Source organism: Rhinopithecus bieti, unplaced genomic scaffold (assembly GCF_001698545.2).
Source record: "Rhinopithecus bieti isolate Rb0 unplaced genomic scaffold, ASM169854v2 scaffold_2888, whole genome shotgun sequence".
Classification (NCBI taxonomy): Eukaryota; Metazoa; Chordata; class Mammalia; order Primates; family Cercopithecidae; genus Rhinopithecus; species Rhinopithecus bieti.
Genome location: NW_016804209.1, coordinates 1,101,667 through 1,108,803, shown reverse-complemented (window position 1 = coordinate 1,108,803; position 7,137 = coordinate 1,101,667). Strand labels below are relative to the sequence as shown.

Below are 7,137 nucleotides of genomic sequence, written 5' to 3'. Positions count from 1 at the left end.
AGAAAACCAAACACCGCATGTTCTCACTCATAGGTGGGAACTGAACAATGAGATCACTTGGACTCGGGAAGGGGAACATCACACACTGGGGCCTATCATGGGGAGGGGGGAGGGGGAGGGGGAAGGGATTGCATTGGGAGTTATACATGATATAAATGATGAATTGATGGGTGCTGACGAGTTGATGGGTGCAGCACACCAACATGGCACAAGTATACATATGTAACAAACCTGCACGTTATGCACATGTACCCTAGAACTTAAAGTATAATAATAATAAAAAAAATCATTTGCACAATTTGTGTTTTCCACATCAATGCTGATGGAAATAGTAAAATAGCAATAAGAATGCAGCAGATCTGTATTGCATGAACTCTGTGGAACACAGTGTAGTAAATATGGAAGGATAGGGAAATGAGTTCAGCCTGACATTCTGGACTTTGCAATCCAAGGATAAAAGGATATAGGAATCGTATTACAAAGAAGAAAGGAAAATGCTAAATGAAAGTCCAATTACATGATATATGCATGTAGAAGAAGGGCTCCCTAAAATCAAGAAAAATGGTGAAAGAAAACAGGGAATTCAGGGAAGATGAGCTGAATGTGAGCTGAATTTTGGGAAAATAGAGAAGAATAAAATTTTCAGAGGGGATAAGAAAGAATGAGCTATCCGGATTGGAGGAGGAAAACATTCCTCTTCATTTTTTTTCCATGTTACTTTTGTTGTTATTTCTGGAACAAAATAAAAAACTATTAATCAGGAAGAATCTGTGAGTTCATAGCATTGTCGTACATACACAATGGTATCTCTAGGTAGGAGTATAGTTAAGTTCTACAAGAAAAAAAGAAATTAACGATTTTGAAACACACTGTGCATAAACAGACCGTAAAAATATGTTATTACGCTGCAATCAATACTATTTATTTCCCATAATTTAAAAAATCCAGTGAATTAGAATCCCTGAAAAGTAATAAGTATGAAAAATTTGTTTTTTGTTGACACAGTAAAACTAAATGGAAAATTTTTCTTAATATTCTGTCTTGTTATACTTTTTATTACTTTGAAAATACACGAACTCTGCATTTAATTTGCATTTTACTTTGTCCTTTAGAGAGTTTCATAAATTTTAACTTTTTCTTCTAATATGCTCTCCATGTTTATTGTTTAGGAATAATTTATACATGAGTTGCATAATGTATAATTCTGGTGCATATGTATACATATTTTTATAAATATTGTTAGACTCATACATGTATATGAAAAATTAAAAGTTTTATGTCTGCTTTATGGCATTATAATGAAACACATTAATAATAAATATTCTAGGAACAAATTGTTGGAATAAGAAAGTATTTATTGAACAAAGAAATTTAGTAGGAAAGGAAGTAGAAAATACTATTTATTTGTTCACACTAATAAGGAAATGCCATAAGGTAAAATATATAACAAATTATAAAAGTACATATTTGAATAATTTATGCACAATATATCTTAAACATTGAATAAAGGACTCAGTGGAAAATTCTTAGATCATTTACAATATTGTTCCTGAAAGTTTAAAAATATTTATGTATGTCTATAAATTTGAGACTCTTTGTGCCTATAATTTGTCTTTATTTAGTCATCTATTGGTACTTTTTTTGACCTGAACAGTTTCTTCAAATTGATCAGGTTCATACTATATCTAACTTTAGCAGTCGATGAATTGTAAATCTTTCTAATTCTGCATTTTGTGGGATTTGATGGTATAGGATGTGCTGTCATTTTCCATTAAACAAATGTACAAAAAATTTGTGTAAATACTTTCATATTTACAAAATCTCAAAATGGAAATATTTATTAGCCATATGATCTGTTTCCCTCATTTATTTATATTGGCATTAATTATACTGGCTCTAAACTACTACTCATCTAAAACAACTTTTGAGAGAAAAGACACACTACAAATATAAAAATCTTATCAGTTGTAGAAACCTCAATATGGGCAATGTCTGCAAACATATGAGTATATATTTATCTATAGGGAGAGGTATGCATGTATTCCATAGCTGGCCTTTATTCATTCATTTAACAGAAATACTGAGTCTCTACTATATGTATGGAAGAGACTAGGTTTCAACAATAGGAAAATAAATTAGAGATAGTCTATAAGAGACTGAGAATTTGCAGTCTCTTACCTGAGATACACAAATATTTTCAATAAAGTGTTGTGTTATAGTAGAGACGTGGCTAAAATACTAAAAAGGAGCACTCATAATGTTCACTATTAAAACTACTACAAGACTAGTTTGTGGGGCAGAATTCCCATTGTTCTACTGGCATGGCTTGAGCCATTCAAATATTGAAGGGGATTCTGGGGTGTCTTTGATTTCAGCAAAGGGATACAATGAATTGTTTTCATCACTGCATGGCCATTGCCAGATAGTTTTACAGAGAGTTACTGTTGAGAATCCCCAGGCCAGACCTCAGAAACTAAGCTTATGTTATCTTATAATAGAAATGTAATGGAAGAGAAGGTCCCAAACAAGGCAAACAGAGCCTTCAGTAGATGCTTCTGGCTGTCAGGAACTGGAGCTTAGAGTCTGAGTTTTCTCTCACCACACCCCAACTGCCCTCTCTCCCCTCCATCCATGCCGTTTCATGGAGTTGCTGCCTGCCTTAGAGGGGTGAATATGTTAAATGGAGAAGTTTCATCTGCAGGAACATTGTTCAAGAACAAATCATCAGGCACATTTCCTTGACTTCAGATTTATTAAACTTAATCCATTCATTTTCAGTCCTCTCCGGAGGTCAGGGACAGATGTGCCTCTCTCCTACTTTAATATCTATTTATTATTTTTTATCTCTCTGCCTATCTATTTATCATCTATATACCTATACACATATACGTATATGTATATACACGTACATGTGTGTACATGATTTCATAATCTTTGTTCCCAATGACTTTAGAGTATAAAGTCCCTCACATCATATTTCTTTTTGTAAATGACATTTCAATTTTATGTTAGAGAATAGCAAAATGTAATGTGCTTGTTAATAAATTGTTCCTTTGTGCTTCCCATGTCCCGTGTTACTCTTTCCTATTTTGCCTTAATGTCAATTGCAATATTCCCTACTGAGAATGAAATTGATATAAAATATAACATTCATGATTTAATTTTCATAACCCAATTGCTGAATTGGAAGGTACTTGACATTTATAATGTGGCAATTTTAAAAATAGATAAGACATGTTTTTGTGTCACATCGATTATTATTAATACAAATGTATATATTTACTTAACCCCTTATTTTTGCAGAACATACTGATGCTCTGAAAGATAACCCCAGAAGAGTATGAGGAGACATACACAGTCTACGCAGGCCTGTTAAGGTAATTTTGAGAAATTGTACTGTTTCAGTGGCTATGGGAAGCCAGAAATCGTAATCAGTGCATAGCAGAAAGAACAATCAGCTGGTAATAGGGAGTCACTAAGCAGATAAAGACAGCATTGCTAAGGACAGCCTTGTGACAATAATAACAGGATCAGGCCCAGTAATTAGGCAGTTTGTGGCAGTTGATCGGAAAAGACAAAGAATTATCTGTGTTTAACCTACATACGTGGGCACTTAGGTTGCTGAAGAATCACAGATGGCACAAAAAAAGTGTGGATGAGATGGGTCCCAAATTATGTGCACTGAAAATACAAGCTGATATATTTTTCTAAAAGAATGCTATTTTATATACAATTCTTACACAAAATCACAAAGTTGTTTAGAAAAAAATCAGAAAGAACAAAAGTAAATGGAAGGATATGCAATGTCATAGTAAAGGGAGAAATGGAACAGAGAAGAGTGATCAGAAGGCACTCTCCACAATCGACCTACACAAATACAAGCAAAATGATTCAGAAATTGCTCCTGCCCTCAAGGGGTTTATAGGTTAATGCAGGACATGTGTGCACACACATGTACACACATACACTCACACACACAGATGTGTAAATATCTATGAAATAAGACAAGATGTTATAAATGCTACAATAAAGTTTAAAAACGTGTCTGGGTACTGAGAATTTAGTAATTCTTTTTATGTATGAGGGTGAGAGATTTTTAAAAGGCCAAATAAAATGTGATGTTTAAGCTACATCTTGATAATTGAGAAGAGTTTAGAGAAGTAATGTGGACACAAAGTAGGACATGAAGAATTAGAAATTAGTGCCCAAGGTCAGAGGGGACAAGATAGGAGAATGATTCAATGTAGAGATTGTAGGCAATGCACAAGATCATATGTTCGTGTGTGTGTGTGTGTGTGTGTGTGTGTGTGTGTGTGTCCTGCCACTAGCTTTCCCAGGGTCAGGTATGATGATAGAGCCTCAAATGGAAATGGGTGTGAACACCGATTGTTAGAAAGCCTAGCTGCTAAAAATCAAAAAAATGTGGGGGTAGGAGCTGGGCAGGTCATTTGAGTTTTTCTAATTATCAAATAAACACAAACACTTTGCAAGAGATACACACTAGTTAGGTGAGCAGAGAGTACCTGTGAATGGTCATAAGCTCCCAATGTACTTCCGGTACTTGTCTAAATCATTCTATATAAATTAGAATGTCTGATCACCAAAATATTACAATGAATATTATTATTTATCCTTATCTGTTCGGAAAAGAAAGCTAGAAGGCAGAAATTCTCAAGTTATTTTCCAGGTGACTATTTATCTGATTATGAGAAACTGCACAAATCTTCAAAAAATAGCTTCTTTCTACAGATTTACAATAAATGAACCAAAGCATTATGACAGAATACTGTAATAATTAAGATTGCTCTAAAATGGTTGCGATTAGCCAAATTCTCAGTTAAAGCAAATGAGCTAAGACTTACAGAAAAAGTGATCTGCCTTAAATGCCATTTTCTCTTTATTTGGCCCCACACAGCTGAATAAAACTGCTGAGGCTTCAGTCTCTTTACTACAGAAATAGGCTTTGGTATCTGATGCTGTCATCAGGAACTGTGGATCTTGTGTAAGTGATTTTTTTTACTGGAAGAACCAAGGAGTATTCGTTGCCTATTGCTGTGTAACAAATTGTCCCGGAACTTAGCAACTTAAAATAATGAACAGCTATTGTTTCATGATTTCTCTGGATCAGGGATCTCTGTGTGGCTTAGTTATGTGTTTGTGGTCCAGTGTCTCTCACAAGGCCGAAATCAAGGTGATGGCCAGGGCCACAGTCCTTTCAAGGCTCACCTGAAAGAAGAAGGATCTGCTTTGAAGGTGATTCACCTGGTCATTGCCAGGCCACAGAAGACCCATTTCCAAGCTCACTCAAATGCTTACTGTCAAACACCAGGATTTTGCTGGTTATTAGCTGGAGATCTCTCTGAGTTCATTTCCTGCCATGTGACCTCTCCATAGGGCAGGTGAAAATATGGTAACTGGCTTCCCTCCAAGCAAACAATTAAGAGTAGAAGAGATCATCTAAGATAGAAGCAAAATTCTAACCTCAGAAGTGCCATCCAATCATTTACGCTGTATCCTGCTCATTAGATGCAAGTCACTAGGTCTAACCCACACTCAAGGGGAGGAGATGTCACAAAGGACGGAATACCCGGAAGTGGGTGGGGATCACTGAGGGTTGTAATGGAAGTTACCTACTACAGTCTGGCTTCATGTTTTAGTTTCTCTGAAAAATCATTCACACACTCCAAAATCCCAGTTAATGGCTTTGTAGCTCACTGAATAATCCTCTGTTTGATTTCCTGTCTAGATTTAGTTGTTGGTAATTCTTATGATAAGCTGCAGCATTTTTTTATTTATGAAAATAAGGACCTTGAAAACACAAAAGTGTGGCAGAATATGGGAAATCTATAGTTATCAAATCCATGGAAGATGACACAAAATCCCATACACATTCCATTTCTCTTGTGCAGTTTGTCACAGTGAAGGGAAAATAATGCTATGCTTAAAAGCCTATGGGTAACAGCAAATGGTCAAAGTCAAAACAGTTCTGATCTGTTCTTCAGAGGGTGTCTCAACTGGAAATACAGTAAACATTTTGTATTAAATGCAATTGAATTGGTTCATGGTTTTCCTTTTTACGTGAATTTACTAATACTATTGTATTACAAATGCTATATTTTATAAGATCCATAGTTTACTTTGTTTTTATCTATCTTTGGAGAGCAATCAAGAGACATAACATCAGATAATCAGAAATTTGGGGAAGGGCCTTTAGGGATTACATATACATTCGTTTCCATAAGTGGACAGATCTTACTGGTAGGCAATAATTACTAATGGAGAGAGCTCAGCAACTGGTTTTTGATATTTCAAAATCGCTAATGGAAAATGAACATTTAGCCATGATAAAACTGTGTAGACTAAATGATTAGTTTATTTGCTTTTGTCTGTAGTTATATCACTGAGATACGAAAATTGTCATGTATCTGAAGTTCTCATTAGCATATATTTGCAGATGTGTGTATATATGTGAATATATGTATGTATGTATGTGTATGTATGTATATATATGTATGTATGTATGAATATATGTATGTATATATACACACAAACATACACACACCCCCAATAGTGGTGGTCAAATAAATTATGGTTGAGTAAATTTGGTTGGATTTGCAACACACCAGTATTATTAGTTTTTTAAAAAATGTTGAATACAACTACTCAACTTCTGTATTTACAAATGAGACAAAATTGACATAGAAATAAAACTGACTTCTTGCAATATGTATAGCTAGTTAGTGGCAAATTTGATATTACAACCAAAACTTCTGATGCTTTTTTTTCTTTATTTCTTCTTAAAGAAACAAAAAAAATGGGATACATGTGCGGAACATTCAGGTTAGTTACATAGGTATACGTGTGCCATGGTGGTTTGCTGCACCTATTGACTCATCCTCTGTGTTCCCTCCCCTCGCCCCTCAACAGACCCTGGTGTAGGTTGCTTCCTTCTCTTCTCTGTGTCCATGTGTTCTCATTGTTCAGCTCCCACTTGAGTGAGAACATGAGGTGTTTGGGTTTCTGTTCTTGTGTTAGTTTGTGAGGATGATGGCTTCCAGTTTCATCCACGTCCCTGTAAAGGACATAATCTCATTCCCTTTTATGGTTGCATAGTATGGATGGTGTATATGTGCCACA

General features: G+C 35.1%; 1 long non-coding RNA gene across 1 annotated transcript in view; it reads left to right on the top strand.

The window, feature by feature from the left end:
- The window catches only part of LOC108526451 (uncharacterized), a 152,672-nt gene extending 147,169 nt beyond the window's left edge, over nucleotides 1-5,503 (top strand). Inside the window, exons 2-3 of the long non-coding RNA XR_001884530.1 lie at nucleotides 3,304-3,377; nucleotides 4,916-5,503. This is a non-coding gene — a long non-coding RNA (uncharacterized LOC108526451). The remainder of the gene's footprint in view (nucleotides 1-3,303; nucleotides 3,378-4,915) is intronic.
- Nucleotides 5,504-7,137: the final 1,634 nt, after the last annotated feature.